The following is a 17,141-nucleotide window of genomic DNA, read 5'->3' on the forward strand; positions in this document are numbered from 1 at the left end:
TAGGTTGAGACCCAGTCTTGGGCAAGGCGAGGGCTTCCCGACTAGCATCAACCCCTTCTCCTCTGAGCCTTTCCTGCCCAACACAGCCCTCTCCCTTTCTAGACCCAAAGAGCCACTGTGCTCATGATCCCATACGGGGCCCTTCAAGCAGAAATAAATCTGATATTAAAAGCACACCTTAGTGGGAGAAACTTACATGTTACTCATGTTTAGCAAAGATGAAGAACCTCATTGCATGCGTTTGTATGCTCACCTCACCTGTAGCTTCATCTGAATGTTTTCCTATCCTTATTTTCCCTTTGCCTAATTTACTCACTTATTTTTCTCTATTGTTGTGTATTTTATGTACTTTTATAGTGTACCTTAAATACTCTGGGACAATATCTGTAAATAATATATGTATGTAAACATATATAGTATTCCTCCCAGAAAATGTAAATATCTAAAGAAGACTAAGTAGAGATAGAAATGGAAACAGCTTAGGATAGGTCTGAAATGGTGAGATCTAAGTATGAGACTTAGGGAGGGTGTAAGGCTTCCTGATTTCTCCCACATAGGAGAAAAGGCAGCCTTGGTGTTTGGATCTTTTGACACCATAAGAACTATCCTTGTAACCTAAGAGAGTCTGGCCCATGATGGTAGCTAAGGAGGTGACGACAGGTGGTCAGATTATGGCTCTGCTTTGAAGGTAGAGGCTGGCAGGTTCTTTGTTCGATTCTGCATGGAATGGAGGACAAAGGAAAAGAGGCACAGATGACCGGGGGGCGGGGGGAGGTTTGCCTGAACAGCAGAAAGGATGGGGCTTCCAGTAAATGAGATGTGGGAGAATGAATGAGGAAAGACTGAGGGAGGGGGAAGAAGGGAGATTGATTTTGGATGTATTGCTTCAGATGCCTGTTAGGGATCCAAGACAAAGGGGTCAAATAGATAAATGGATGTATGAATCTGGACTTTAAAGGAGAGGTGTGGGTCAGGTACATGATGACTTGAAAGTCATCAACATGTGGATGCTGTTCAAGCCATGCGACTGGATGAGAACATGATGGGACTGAGTATAGATAAAAAAACAGAAGCATGTGGTCTGGCACCTGGGAAATCCAACATTAAGAAACCAGGAAAATGAGCAAAAGCCAATAAAGAACACTGAAAAGAAGCAGTCAGTGCACTAGGCAGAGAACCAGGAGAATGCAGAGTCCTGGAATCCAGGTGAAGAAAATATTTAAAGGCGGATGGAGTGACTAACCCTATCAAAACCTGCTCACAGGTCAAGCAAGATGAGTTCCGAGAATTAATCATATAGCAGCAAGGTGCTCACTGATGACTTTGAAAAGATCAGTTTTGGGAGGTGGAGAGCTCATGCATGATTCAAGAGAGCATGGGAAGTGACTAGCTGGTGGCTACTCTTTTCATGACTATTTCTATAAAAGGGAGCAGAGAATGGAGGGGCAGATGGATAGGCGGGCTCAGTCAGAGAGAGTGCTTTTACACATGGAAGAAATGAAAGCATATTTATACGACGAGAAGGAAATCCTTTTGAGATGGGGAAAAAAAAATGATGTAGGAGAGGAGAGAAAAATACCTAGAATGGTTTCTTAAGGACACAAGAAGAGAGTAACTCAGGGCGCCTGGGTGGCTCAGTCGGTTAGGCATCCCACTTTGGCTCAGGTCATGATCTTGCCATCTGTGGATTCGAGCCCCGCATCGGGCTCTGTGCTGACAGCTCAGAGCCTGAAGCCTGTTTCAGATTCTGTGTCTCCCTCTCTCTCTGCCCCTCCCCAGCTCATGCTCTATCTCTCTCTGTCTCAAAAATAAATAAACGTTAAAAAAATTTTTTTAAAGAGAGTAACTCAAAAGCAGGCAGAGTACATGGGCTTTGAAGCTGCTTGGTGGGTTGGTGGTATCTCATAGAAGTTCTTTTATATTCTCAGTGGAAATCAGAAGCAAGGTCATCAGCTGTTAGTGAGGATGGGAAGGAGATGTTGAACGTTGGAGGAGAAAGGACACCCAGGAGAGCAGAAGGGTGAATAGACCGAGGGATACGACAGAGTGGCCGGATAGCATTAAGGATCTGCTTGAGATTTGTGCTAATAAATGTGAAGTGAGACCATCTCCATGGCTGGGTGTTTTTCCCGCAGCCACATTCAGCTGTGCAGCTGGGGTTTTTCAAGGGCATATGATGAAAAAGAGAAGCCAAGAAGCTGAGAATTTATGGAAAGGGGTGATTATAATGGTGGACCTCAGAGTTCAAACTGAGTGGAGGGGGAAATGAGGATTAAGTCCAGGAATATGATCCACAAATAAATGAGGAGATGATGGGACAATGGAAAATGTGTAGGATTGACAAAGTATGCAAACAGAAGGACCAAAGCATCGTTGGAAGAGACAGTAGGTTTGAAGGATAAAGTGACAGTTAGAAACTGAAGGATAAAAAGTGACAGCTTGAAACTGAGGTTCGGGGCATTCAGTTTGGGTGGTCTAAGATGTGTCCATTAGCAGAGGGTGGTGGAAGGTGCATTGAAGACAAGATCAGTGGAGAAGAGGAAGTCAAGAAAGTGAGAGCTAAAGGTGCAGGGAAGGATTATCTTCAAGGTCCCTGGAATCACTCAAGAGTATGACAAAACTAATATTGAAGAGAGAGACAGTGAGCCAGAGCTGAAATTTTCAGAGGATGAGAGAGACTGACTGGGGGGTGGTTAAGTGACTACCACATGGGGGCCTGATGCTGTGGGATTCAAAGTGGTGGGCGGGCTCCGGAACGCTTTGGGAGGATTTCTTAGCCAATGTTGAATGCAAGTGTGGAGACCAGGGAAGGGACGGTAGTGAATGAATCAAAGGTAATAGCAATTCTGCCTCCTTTCACTGTTTTTCAAAGATATTGAAGGCGATCGATGCCCGAGTTTTTCTGGTTCTCCCTAATGATATGATTGGGGTGGTGAGGGGGTCTCTGCTTACTGTAAGTCTAAGGAAATTTGACATTTGCTTAATTTATGGCTCTGATCTTGTCATTTACTTGTCTTTGAAAGGTTCTAGAGGTTCATTATCAGAGATAGTCTGACTTTAGTCTTTTTGAGAATGTGCTTTATGGTAAATGTTCTACTTATTTTTGAAAGAAATAACAATTCTGAAATGTAGTGAAAAATCATAGAGCAGTGATCTCATAGAGTCCATATCTGTGGTGGAAAAGAAATTTGACATTTGCTTAATTTATGGCTCTGATCTTGTCATTTACTTGTCTTTGAAAGGCTCTAGAGGTTCATTATCAGAGATAGTCTGACTTTAGTCTTTTTGAGAATGTGCTTTATGGTAAATGTTCTACTTATTTTTGAAAGAAATTACAATTCTGAAATGTAGTGAAAAATCATAGAGCAGTGATCTCATAGAGTCCATATCTGTGGTGGAAAAGAAATTAGTCAAAAGTATGTGGAAAACTCAAGCCAAAGCCCTTGAAACTAAAAAAAATTCAGGTGTCTAAAAAAGTGTCACATGTAAACGAGTCTCCAGAGAGTAGACTGTAGTTTTTGAGAAACCCGGCGTGTGTGTGCGCTTTTGGTACTTTGGTGAACTTTGAAACAGAACTTTGATTCAGGTGTAGCAAGTCCTGATTTGAGCTTTACATTTTTCTGAAAGCCTAAATGCTTGTGATAAGACGCTGCATGAAAAATTGGAGGAAACAAAGAAGTTCATGGGACTGACTTCATTCAAAACAGGTACCAAAGCTTGGTTGAATAAGCATTTTTTTTGGAGCACTTTTCTCAGCGGCCTCTATAAGCCAGAGAAGACGGAAAACATCGTAGATAGGAATGATGCACCAGCCTTAGGTGATCTGTTTGGCTCTGTGGACTCCAGCTGTCAAATCCAGGAGGAGCTAGGTTTACTGCTACAGGCTCAGGATGTCTGCTCAGTTACAGCCCATGTTCAACTGAGGCTCGGGAAATTAACTATTAAATGTTCCAAGCAGGGGCTAAGTGCTTGACTCTTGATTTTGGCTTACGTCATGATCTTATGGTTGTAAGATCCATCCTCAGGTCAGGCTCCGCACTGGGCATGGAGCATGCTTAAGATTCTCTCTCTCCCTCTCCCTCTGCCCCTCCCACATGCACTCACGTGTGGCTCTTTCACTCTCTCTCTCTCTCTCAAAATAAAAATAAGTAAATGCATAAATGTACCAAGAAATCACACCATTACAGTGTCTTTTATTGAAACGTTCTAAAGGTAATAGTTAAAGCTAACAGTCCTGCCTTTCTGCTCTACCAGAGGACAAACTGGGAACTCCTTGCCGTGCCAAGCTTCCTTTTCAGAAACTAAGAATATGTGGAAATGGGAACAGAAAGATGAAATAACTTGAGGATAAACCGAAAATACCTCTGAAGGAACATGGCTCTGCCAACTTTTGAAATGTGGGGAAAAATTAAGTGGCCAAACCCCTCCATGGGTTGCTGTGGCTGGCCTGGTTCGTAAATACACTGACTGCTGCGATCAAGCCCCAAAGTCAAAGAACCTCATGGGAAAAAAAGTAAATCTATCAAAGAGTGAGTGAAAATCATCTACGAGAATGTGCAATCATCTCCTGAGACAGGAAGAGTCGAGTTTATGTATTCATTCATTCAATTGTTCATTCATTCACTCATTCACTCCCAGCAAACACGTAGGATGCCAGGCATTTTGCTGGTTATAGGAAACACCAGGATGAAAGCAGTAAGGATCCTGCTCTCACATGGCGCACTTAGCAGGAGTTAGGCGTGTGGAAACAGACACTACGTTTTCCAGAGGCTAGGATAGGATGCACCAAGCCTGAGGGAAGTCTCCTGAGAACTTGGGAGAACTTCACAGAGCAAGTGCTGCTTGAGTTGAGACTTGAAGGAAATCACTAAATGGAGAAAGAGGGCAAAGGATTCAAGACAGGGAGACACAGGAGCCTGGAGGGAGACCCCCGCGGGGCAGGAGGTGCTTGGGGAAATGCTAGTGCATGTGCAGAATATTGTGAATGCAGGGTTTCAGGGAGCCACAAGGCATGTGCCTTGAAGGAAAGCCAGGCCTGACCATGAGAGCCCTTGTTTGCCTTGCCTTGTTAAGCTCACGCCTTCTGCATCTCTGGTGTTCCTCCAAGTCCTGAGGTCCCCAGGTCACACAGGCTCTGCCTCACTCCACCCTCTTCCTTCCATTGCCACAGCCCTTATTTATCAAAGGAGCTCCACTTTTTCTAAAGGTGAAGTTAAATACAAGAAATTTTAAATGTAAAATTTTTAAAGTAAATTTATATTTTAAATATAATTTTTTAAAATTATGTTTATTTTTGAGAGAGAGAGAGAGTGAGTGGGGGAGGGGCAGAGAGGGAGGGAGACACAGAATCTGAAGCAGGCTCCAGGCTCTGAGCTATCAGCACAGAGCACAGAGCACATGAGTGGGGCAGAGGGACAGAGGAGAGAATCTTAAGCAGGCTCCACACTCAGCACAGAGCCCAATACAGAGCTTGATCCCACAACCCTGGGATCGCGATTTGAATCAGATGTTCAGTGGGCTGAGCCACCCAGGTGCCCCAATGACTTTATCTTTTAGAGCAGTTCTGGGTTCACTGCAAAATTGAGGAGGAAAGGTAGATGGTTCCCCTGATCTCACATACACACCGCTTCCCCCACTATTGACATCCCACACCAGAGTGGCACCTTTGTTACAGTCCTCCACTGACACAGCCGTGTCCCCCAGACTACAGTTACAGTAGCTATGTGTATAACTCGTGGTGTTGTATGTTCTGTGTGCTTGGACAAATGTATATTAACATACAGTCCTCATGATAGTATCATACTGATAATCTCACTGCCCTAAAACTCCTCCGTGCTCTGCCTATTTATCTCTCTCTCCCCCTCACCCCTGGAAACCACTGATTCTTTTACTATCTCCATCGTTTTGTGTCTCCCAGAATTTCAGATAGTATGGACATCACACAGTTTGTAGCCTTTCCATATTGGCTTCATTCCCTTAGCAATATGCATTTAAGGTTCTTCCATGTCTTTTCATGGCTTAATAGCTCATTTCTTTTTAGTGTTTTATATTCCATTTTGAAGGGGGGTGGGTGGAAAGCATCCTTCTGCCAAAAAAAAAAAAAAAAACCACCCCAAAAGTTTTAAAATCCTGTTCTAGCTTGTGAAAAGCCATTTAAACAGAAGGATCAAGAGCAGGACATCATCATCCAATGTAGTAGGTTTGTTTTTGACAGCGATATGAAGGCTAGCTTGAGGGAAGGAGTGGAGACAGGGAGAGGAATTAGGAGTCAGGTGATGAGGCAGTAGTGCAGGAAGCATTAAAGATATACTGAAAGGAGATCATTATTTAGGAAGAAGAATAAATGGGATTTGGCAACCTGGGAGTGCAGAATGAGAAGTCTCCCTGAGCAGGGGAGGTTACTAGGGTTCCTGGGTGGGTCATCAAGGTAGATGAGCTAAAATCTCAGATGGAAGAAATGCAGACAGAACAGTAAGAAGAACTCAAGGGCTCGAAGAAGCAGGAGCATTGTGAGGGTGGTGACCAGAGAGCCCTTCAACTTTTTTTTTTTTTAAGTTTTATTTATTTATTTATTTTGAGAGAGAGAGCAAGTGCAAGTGAGAGAGGGGCAGAGAAAGAGGGAAAGAGAAAGAATCTTAAACAGGCTCCGCACCATCAGCTCGGAGCCCTATGCGGGGCTCAAACACATGAACTGCAAGATCATGACCCGAGCTGAAGTCGGACGCATAACTGACTGAGCCACCCAAGTGCCTGAAGCCTTCAACTTCTGGTTTCAGAGGTTCAGAGGGCATAAGGAGAGATAGAAAGAGCTCTGGGCTGGAAACAGAGACCCAGGAACTACTAGCAAAGCAAACCTGTGCTTGTCATTGAGGTCACCTGCAAATACAGAAGACTGGACTTTTGGGACAGGTTTAGGGCATCTGCCTTCTACAGTCCCCGGCTATATGCTCCCTGAGAGCAGAGACCAACTCTTTTTTCCTGTACCCTTGTTGTGTCTTTAGCAGAACACAGTATCTGGCAAGTAGTAGGTGCTCAATAATATTTATTGAATGAATGACAGGACAGATAGATCATGGGCTAGGTAATGGCAAAAAGCACATGGGTGGTAGTGAAGATGGAGCTGGGTTAGAAATCACAAATAGTTGGGGCGCCTGGGTGGCTTAGTCGGTTAAGCGTCCAACTTTCGCTTAGGTCATGATCTCGCGGTTCGTGGGTTCGAGCCCCGCGTCGGGCTCTGTGCTGACTGCCAGCTCAGAGCCTGGAGCCTGTTTCAGTCTGTGGCTCCCTCTCTCTCTGACCCTCCCCTGCTCACGCTGTCTCTCTCTCTCTCTCCTAGAAATAAATAAAAAAACATTAAAAAAAAAAAAAAAAAGAAATCACAAATAGCTGAGGACCAGCAGGTCCAGGTTGTTGTTGTTGTTTTCTCAAGCAGCATAAAAATGCAGAAACAGTGAAGGCCAAGTGGAAGTGGGAGGTGGGAAGTGGAGAGAAGACACAGAAAGGTCCAGTGTCAAGGATTGTCCCCAGAGTGGGTTAGGGTCCTGGGGATGTACTGCATACACAGTGACACAGAGTCCAGGCTGGGGTGGGGCTCAGACCCACATCAGCAGTTAGAAGGGGCATCTGCCCACACTCTGAGTTACCCCAGACAGTCTCACTTTAGGAGCAGAGGCCTGTCTGATTGATGCCATGGGAAGTGACACACCACAGTGGGCAGTGGCTCCTACAGGTGCTTGAAAGAGGCTGACTTTACGTTGCGCTGTTTACTCTGGGATATACATGCTCCCCTTCAGATAAGATGTGTGCAAGAAAACAGGCTTGTGATGGTTAGTTTTATTTGTCCACTTGCCTGAGCCACAGGGTACCTGGATGTGCAGTCAAACATTAATCTGGAAGTGCCGTGAGGGTGTTTTTGGCTCAGAGTGACATCTGAATTGGTAGACCAAGTAAATAAAGCAGGTGGCCCTCCGGAGTGTGGGTGGATGGTCCTCATTCAATCAGTTGAAGCCCAAATAGTACAGAAAGGCTGACCCTCCTTGGAGGAGGGAAACTCTTCCTGCCTGGGCTGCTTTGAGCTGAAACAGCAGACTCTTCTGACCTTTGGACTTGAACTGAAATATTGTTTCTTCTCTGCTCTCAAGCCTGCTGGCTTTTGGACTAGAACTTAAACCATGGGCTCTTCTGGTTCGCAGGCCTTCAGGCTTCGACTGAATCTACACATCAGTTCTCTTGGGTCTCCAGGTGCAGATATCAGACCTTAGTACTTCTCAGCATTCACAATACCGTGAGCCAATTCCTTAGAGCAAATCTCTTTATATATATGTATATTTATATATATTACAAATCTATATATAGATTTTATGTTTTAATATAATTATATAAATATTTACATATAAAAAGATCTATAAGGAATTATATTAGAAATTATAAGATTGTTTCTCTAGAGAACGCTGACTAATGAAAACATTTTGCAAGTTTTTTAAAACATCACACAGGTGTGTGTGGTGGGTCGAGCAGCCAGCTATTTCCAGGAAGTGGCACACGGCATAGGGAGATGGGGAATATGTGGTCACATGCTTATTTTTCAGCTGAGCACATACTGAACCTCGTACAGAATCCCATCATCCTGGGGCGCCTGGGTGGCTCAGTCCGTTAAGCACCTGACTCTTGGTTTCGGCTCAGGTCATGGTCACACAGTTCATGAGATGAAGCCCTGAACCGGGCTCTGTGCTGACAGTGTGGAGCCTGCTTAGGATTCTCTCCCTCCTTCTCTTTCTGTCCCACCCCTCACTCTCACACTCTCCCTCTTTCTCTCTCAAAATAGTAAATGAACTTTAAAAAAAAAAAAAAAAAAGATGCTATCATCCCAAAGGAGGCTTGGGCTCTTCTCTGGTCAGGAAGGGCATTTTATGTGGTGCTCCCAAGACACAGTTAGGTCCGGGTGTCAGCAGTGAAAAGCCAGAGCAACACCCATATATCCAGGGCCCTGTTCTACACAAGCCTGGAGGCTGTAACTTGTGGGCGGTGCAAACTGCCTCTACCTTCCACATGTTTTGTGTTCTTCAGGCAGCTCGTTCACACTTCATTCTCCAATGAAGTCCTAGAGTAAAATATTTAACACCTTGGAGAGCCTACACTGAGTCTCTCAGGAGGTGTTTCTTCTCCACTCTGGCTGCACATCAGAATTACCTGTGGTGCTTTTAAAAAATGCGAGTAGCCTGTCTCTGTCCAGACCTCTGGAGTAAGAAGCTCCTGAGGCCCGCTCAGGCTGCAGGTGTTTTTAAAAGGCTACACTAATAATGTTTGGGGTGGTGACAGGGTTGGAAGCCATTGCCGCAGCCGGGGGGAAGGAGACGGAGACAGGTATGGTGGGGACTGGTGAGCCAGGGGCCAGCCTCTGTGACCCCCTCCTGCTTAGCAGCCCCAGGAGCTGGCCTGAGGCATGTCCACCTGGCCGGCAGGCTCCCCCCGAGGAGAATCTTCCCAGACTGAGCTCACCCTCCCTTCCATTCCGCACCGCCCCCTTGGGTCTGTCTTGCCTTATGCCCTTCCCTGATCAGGGGAACCTTCCAGAGTAAAGGCGGTGAATCGCAAGAATAAACTGCGTGGGCTTCCTTTTAATGTGTTGCATATGTGCAGAATGTACTCCTGGCTTGTCTCCCTCTGCCTTAGAGATGCTCTCACTGAACTAAATATTTTGACACTAGGAGAACATGACATTAAATATTTAGCACGGATAGTATTATTTTTGTGACACCCTTCCTGAGTCTCATTCTTGTTGCTAAGGCCAATGTAAACTAGCCACTTTGCCTATTATTATAACAACACAACGGCCACAAATATTTAGGAAGTTCCTCTAAGACACTGGAGAGGCAACTTAAAAGGTACAGTTTCCTCCCTTAGAGCGTTTACCAATTTTTCTTCATACCACAGAGTGAATTACCTTAAGACCAAAATACCCACACAATTTAAACACTGCCTGAATATCAAACATATAACAAGAGAAGTTGAGGCTGGAAAGTCTACCTTGAGTAACTGCCATGCCGCGAGCACATTAAACCTGAATAGGCATTTGTACTTTTACAAGATTGTTGTAGAGTATCTCTTCCTCATTTCCTATTTTCATTAATTAAATCCGTAAGGCTTGCCGACAATGTGCTTATGCTGCGAGTGGCCGGTGGCTGCTGGCTTTGTGCCTTTGCCTTCCCCCTAGAGCGTACGAGGCGTTAAGATAGAGGCAGCCTGAGAGAACAGCTGCCTGGTGCACACAGTGTCAGAGCTGGGGCCAGAGAAGAGCTTGGGAAGAGGAAACAAAGGAGTCGCTAACAACCCCATGTACGCCCCCCACCTACACCCCAGCTGTAAGAAGATGAGTGGCCCTCACTTCCTAACCTATGATTGACAGACAAAGCCAGTAATTGTACAACCATCGGATAGCAGGGGAGAGAGAGACCCGGATGCAGGTCGTTTGATGGAACTGATGATTATACACATGGGCCCACACTTATGAGAGGGGGATTTAGTCCTTGTAGTCATGACCCCCTATACAGATGAGAAAAATAGAGGCAGGAATGATGGGGATGTGGGGGTCCAGAGCTGATGGCCAAGGAAGAATTCTTCAGATGTCTTTGTTGCGAAAAGGTGATTTCACTAAAACACAGGGACGGGACCTGTGGGCAGGAAGAGCTGCCCTGGGGTTGTGAGGAGTGACTGGTGATACACTATGGTGTTGGGGGAGGTAAAGCAAAAGGGAGGCCTCCAGAGGGACTTTCATATGCTAAAGAGGACTCATAAGATGCCAGAGGCCTTGCTATCTTCAAGCTAAGGTTGTTTTCCCTCTAGTTAGGCATTAACATTAGGACTTTAGGGGGTTCCTGGAGAAATGGTTTCCTCTGTTTTTGCCTCAAGTATTTGTCAGTAGGCTGCAGGTTATAAAGAAAGTTAATTTTACCTGCTATTTCCTTCTTGTCTTTTTTCTCCACATCACTGTGGAGGGAAGGGTGATGTTGGAGCTCCAGGAAACTGAGTCTAGAGGTTTCTGGAGATTAGGCTACTGATAAAATTGCCTTTTCCTTGTAATTTACAAAGATATTTGTAAACTGATGGAGACTCCTGTCCTGCACGACCCTGATCTCTATCAGTTAACCATCTGTTTTCCCCCTTTCCTTTGTTCTTGGGCAGCCAGGAGTGCCTGAGGATTATCACACACATCCCACCTGGGGGGGGGGGGGGCGATTGCAGCCCACGTAGCTTGCCTTATGCTCCCTCCTCAGGAAGAGGGGAGAGGTCTTGTCCAAGTCCAGTGGTAGAGACAGCAGAGCCCACATCTCCAGCCTCTGGCTCCTTCACCAGCTACCTTGTTGCAGGATTCTCGCTCAGAGAGTCGTGACACCGAGGCTTTTCTTTCCAGGAAGCAACTTTATTTTGCCGGCACCGCTCAGTTGGGTTCGTACCCAAAAGAACTGAGCGGCCCACATCATATGGCTTAGGGTTTTTTATGCATTTTCTATTTCTTTGTCTCCCATATATGGTAATACACATAAACATGTAGTCTGATTAAGTTGTTTCAGTTTACAAGAACATGGGGGATGTAGGCAGCTGGACTCATATCTAGGTGACCTTGAAGTCTTCTCTCTTCTTCAATTTTTTTCTTTCTCCTTAGGGAGGGGTTCCTACCACATTCCCCCCTTTGATGCTCGGACCCCTCTATTTTGGGTCAAAGAGCATCATCCTGGCTTAGAGGTTTATATTTCCATAACATCATTACATGAACAGCCGTTTTTCTCTCAACTATAGTCTCAATGAGACTGGAGACTGATCGTATAATCAAGGGAGCCAAGCAGGGTACCAGCAAACATCCTCCCAGAATTAGGAGGACAAAACCTATGAGGGTTTTGAATCCCCCGAAAGATGAAAACCATCCTCCAAATAACTCACTGGGGTTCCAACAATTCCAGGTTTGGACTGGGACATGAGCAACTTTTCTCATTCGATCTGTGATCTCCTCTATGACTTTTCCTTCATCATCTATCTGTAGGCAGCAGTTGCTCAAGTTGAATTTTCCACAAACACCACCCTCAGGAGCAAGCAGGTAATCTAAGGCCAGGCGATTTTGGTAGATTGCATTGCGCATTTTGGTTTGCTGCTTAGCAAGTAAATTAAGAGCCCTAGCAGCTTCGTTGGTTATAATTTCTATAACTGCTTGTAGTCTAATTATGCGGCTTAGCATATAAATGGGGGTGCGGTAACCCCAAGTCCCATCCTCGGCCCAGGTAGCAGGGCCGTAATAATGAACTATTCGTTCGGGAGGCCATTCATTTTCCTTCCAGTTGCCAATTTGTAAGGCACACTGTTTTCTTTGAACTGTCCTATCTCCATATATTTGAACTCCCAGATGTTCTCCTTCTGCAAGAGGAGTAGGAAGAAGGATGGGCGGATAGTTCCCAGCACACATGACCCTGACCAGCCTGAAGGGAGTACTGTATAGGCTGTTCTCCCACATATCCAATGTAGCCCCCCTGGGGCCCGCCATTCGATGGCAGCGTCTATGTTGTCCCAGGCCTCCCGGAGATGAGAGAAGTTGAACAAGGGGTGAGGATTTGGCTCATGGTGACCTGGGGACCCCCACCATTGGGTTTCCCAGGTGGTTGAATTATAAAACCTTTGGCCCAGGCATGTTAAGTTTTAGACAGGAATGATGAACTTTTTCCCCCATCGGGCAAGACAGTTCTTCCCAATGATTGAGGTTTTCAGGAGCCAAACCCCGGCTGTAGAACTGGGGTAATTCGTTCCATCATAAGGCTCGAGGGGATCTAATTCTCTGGCTTCCCATGGCCATTGATCCCCCATGTTGGTCCCCCCACATACATAGCATGAAGAGATATTCAGAGTCTGGGCTCTAGTCTCTGCCAGGGCCAGAAACAAATTCTTTGCTGTGACTGAAATGGGAGGGGGACTACTTCTTATTTCCTCATAGAAGGAGTGAAAAACTTGGTGGGACGTGGCTGGATGGGTGGCAGTGATCCTTTTAAAATATAGTACAGTCCCTGGGTCTTTGTCTCTTCCATAAATTCGAATACCAATTCGAATGCCCCATTGCCATTTGTAGTCTTCTAAATTAATGATAGTAAAATGTACAGGGTTACAGGCTTTTGACTGACAATCTGATCTAGCAGCCCCCTTTTGAAGGAGAGCTGTTGCATCCTTTTTTTCCAAGTGGCCCATGAAACACAGCTCCAACTAGGACATAGAAATTCAGGTGTACAGGCACATAAATCATTTTCCTCACACATGTATTTGTCATTGAGGCGATATTTTCGCTCCCAATCTGAGCCTCCACATGGTATATCAAGAATTTTTGGACTCTCCATGACAAGTGCCCGTTTTTTCCGTATAACGGATGCTTCTGGGCCTAGACCAATAACCGCACACACATCAAACAGTACTGACACCGGACGTTTGGGGTTTGTAATTCATGTCCGGCTAATTAAGGCCCCCTCTTCCTGGTAAGATCGGACTTCTAACCAATCTTCATTTGGGGAGTACTGTGGGTCAAAGCAAGTGTATTGACTTCCCCAATGGCAGACGGAATAGGTGGTCTTGTTATGTATGCATGTCCCTTGGACCTTTCCCTGGCATGAGAAATGGGCATGATACAATAGGGTCCAGGTGATTCCTTGGTCTGACCTGGTTATGCGAATGCATGGATCGCATGATGAGAGATTCAGGTTTACAAGCAGAGTCCAAATTAAAAATAACCAATACCAACAAAACATCCTACCCACAAGAGAAAAGTGAGTGCTAACAGAAACCTTTCGCCATATTTCCAGCTGGCTGGGGCAACCTCTGCCAATCCAATAGCAAGAAGTAAAGCAAAAATTGCAATAATAGTGAGAGACAAGGGGTGACAGTGCATTACGGTAAGAGGCAGATGTAAGAAATAAGGACAGTCTATTTATTTCTTCGGACCGGCGATTCCTCAAGCTTCTGCCGTGCGTAGATTAGTCAGCTTCCGGAGTGACTAAAGCAGGGCTGTAGTCTCCCGTTGGAGTCTCTGCCGTGGCAGCTCGCTTCTTCCGTATGGTCAGCTTACACGGTGTGGACGGATCAGGAATGCACTCCCAGTCCCTGGATGCCGGCTTCATTCTGCTGTGGTGAATCCAGGGACCTACCTCAGCTACTTTTACTGCAGTAGGGGTGGACAAAATAACAGTAAACAGGCCCCTCCAAAGGGGTTTGAGTGGTTGGACATTCCACTCTTTTACCCATACAGCATCTCCTGGCTCAAAGGAGTGAGTATCTGTGGTCAGACTCACAGGCAATCATTCTTTAACCCATCGGTGTAGAGTGGCTAGAGTAGAGCCCAGAGCCTGCATTTGCTGCCTTAGGGTTAAATTGCCTATCTCATTTAAGTCTCCCCTTATCCCCTTAACAATTGGGGGAGGGCGCCCATAAAGGATTTCATAAGGGGAAAGCCCCGTGTGCTTATTGGGGCTGCACCTGATTCTTAACAAGGCTATTGGCAGCACCTGGTCCCAGTGCAGGTGGGTCTCCTGGCACAGTTTACTTAATTGCAGCTTCAAGGTTCTGTTCATTCGTCCCACCTTTCCGGAGCTCTGGGGTCGGTATGCCGTGTGTAACTTCCAGGTTATCTTTAGCCCCTTTGCCACTAGCTGCACCACCTCAGCTACAAAAGCTGGCCCGTTATCTGAACCAATAGTGATACAGATCCCAAATCGTGGGATAATTTCCTTGAGAAGGAGTTGGGCCACTTCATGTGCCTTTTCTGTTCGAGTAGGGAAAGCTTCTACCCAGCCTGAGAAAGTACATGCAAAGACCAACAGGTATTTACATCCCCGAACCCGGGGGAGCTCCGTGAAGTCCACCATCACATTTTCAAAGGGGGCTCCCCCAACGCTCTGTACTCCAGGGGCGGCCTTGGGCCCCTGACGTGGGTTGTTTCGGGTACAGGTTTCACATTGCTCACATACCGCTCGGGCTATGCTGGAGAGCCGAGGGATGTAAAAATACCGGCTTAACATTGTTTCAAGGGCTGTCCGGCCGATGTGAGTTTCCTGATGGAACTGCTTAACAGAGGCTGGAGCTAAGGCCTCAGGAATTGCTATTCGGCCATCTTCAAATTTCCACCATCCACCTGGGAGGTAGTTGCCACTCTCAGTCTTAAACCAAGTACTTTCATGGTGTGAGTAATTAGGAACCCAATCTGTCAATGGGTTAGGAAACAGTGCAGCAGTTAAAGCCGCTGATTTTATGGCTCCTTTGGAAGCTGCCAGCTTTGCCTCTCGGTCAGCCTTTCGGTTTCCCAGTGCAGCCGTGGTATCCCTCCTTTGATGTCCCCGGCAATGCATGACTGCCATACTTTCAGGAGCACACACGGCATCTAAGAGTTCAAGGATCTCCTTACCATATTTTATGTCTTTTCCTCCTGAGTTTATTAGACCTTTTTCCTTATATAAGGCCCCATGTACGTGGAGAGTGGTGAAGGCATATTTAGAGTCTGTGTATATATTAACATGTATCTTTGCCCCAGTTGGAGGGCTTGGATTAAAGCAATTAGCTCTGCCTTTTGTGCTGAAGTCCCCTTCGGCAGGGCCTCTGCTTCAATGACAGAGTTTAGAGTCACCACGGAATATCCTGCAAGACGTTCCCCCCTTTCTATAAAACTGCTACCATCAGTGAAATATTAAGCATCGGGGTCTTTGAGAGGCTGGTCCCGCAAATCAGGTCTGCTGGAGAACACATCATCCATGACTTCAATGCAGTCATGGTCTGGCTGGCCTGGCCCAACAGGCAATAGGGTTGCAGGGTTCAGGGTCTGTACTACTTCTAGGTGAAGGCGCGGGTTCTCACATAGCATTCCCTGATAGCTGACAATCCTGGTGTTGGTGAGCCAGTATTGTCCTTTGTATTCCATTAATGTTAATACCGAGCGAACGGTTAATTCCTGTCCCATAGTTAACTTGTCAGCCTCAGACACTAAAAGGGCTGTGGCTGTTAGTGCCGGTAGGCAGGGGGGCCAGCCTTGGGCCATAGAGTCAAGTTGCTTGGAGACTGATGCCACCGGCCGATGCCATGATCCCAACATCTGAGTCAGTACTCCCACTGCAATACCAGTGCGCTCATGGACATACAGAAAGAAGGGCTTGGTCATGTCCGGGAGCCCTAAACCAGGAGCATTAGTAAGCCCACGCTTTATTTCCTCGAAAGCCTTTTGCTGTACTGACTCCCATATCAGGGGTTCCCTTTCTCCCCGCTTTGTAGCCTCATAGAGGGGTTTTGCCAGGACTGAAAAGTTAAGTACCCAGATCCTACAGAAACCCGCAGCCTTGAGAAACTCTCAAACCTAGCACCGGGTTGTGGGAGTCGGGATAGAGCAAACGGCCTGCTTTCTCTCTGGGCCGAGCTGACGCTGCCCCTGAGATAAGTGGAAGCCAAGATATTTAACCCTTTCTTGACAGATCTGGGCCTTTTTTCTTGAGACCTTGTAGCTGGCTTTCCATAGGAGGGTAAGGAGCTGCCGAGTCCATTCCATGCAACCCTCCCGGGACTTCCCAGCTAATAGCAAGTCATCCACGTACTGAAGCAGGACACAGTCATATTGATCTGCTGGGAAGGCTTCTAAGTCAGAGGCTAATGCGGTGCCAAAAATGGTTGAGGAGTTTTTGAACCCTTGAGGTAACCTAGTTCAGGTTAATTGGCCCCTGTCACCATTTTTAGGGTCCTCCCATTAGAAGGCAAAATCAGTTGGCTCTGAGGGGCTAGGCGGATGCAGAAAAAGGCATCCTTAAGGTCCAAACAGGTGAAGAAAGTGGCTTCAGCAGGAATGAGCCCCAAAAGTGTATAGGGGTTCGGGACCACTGGGTGTATGGTGACAGTCACCTGGTTTACTGCTCTTAGGTCCTGAACTGGCCGGTAATCATCTGTGCCTGGTTTTTGAACAGGCAAGAGGGGTGTGTTCCGGGGCGACTGACACGGCCTGAGGATCCCATACTTTTTTTTTTTTTTTAATTTTTTTTTTTAATATTTTTATTTATTTCTAGGAGAGAGAGAGAGACAGCGCGAGCAGGGGAGGGTCAGAGAGAGAGGGAGTCACAGACTGAAACAGGCTCCAGGCTCTGAGC

At 46.2% G+C, this 17,141-nt stretch overlaps 1 protein-coding gene across 1 annotated transcript in view; it reads left to right on the forward strand.

Moving 5' to 3' along the window:
• The window catches only part of KCNAB1 (potassium voltage-gated channel subfamily A member regulatory beta subunit 1), a 190,908-nt gene that overhangs the window by 61,638 nt on the left and 112,129 nt on the right, over positions 1-17,141 (forward strand). The gene's annotated exons all lie outside the window — the stretch shown is intronic.

This window comes from Hyaena hyaena, unplaced genomic scaffold (genome assembly GCF_003009895.1).
Source record: "Hyaena hyaena isolate Hyena2069 unplaced genomic scaffold, ASM300989v1 scaffold_105, whole genome shotgun sequence".
In the NCBI taxonomy this organism is placed as follows: domain Eukaryota; kingdom Metazoa; phylum Chordata; class Mammalia; order Carnivora; family Hyaenidae; genus Hyaena; species Hyaena hyaena.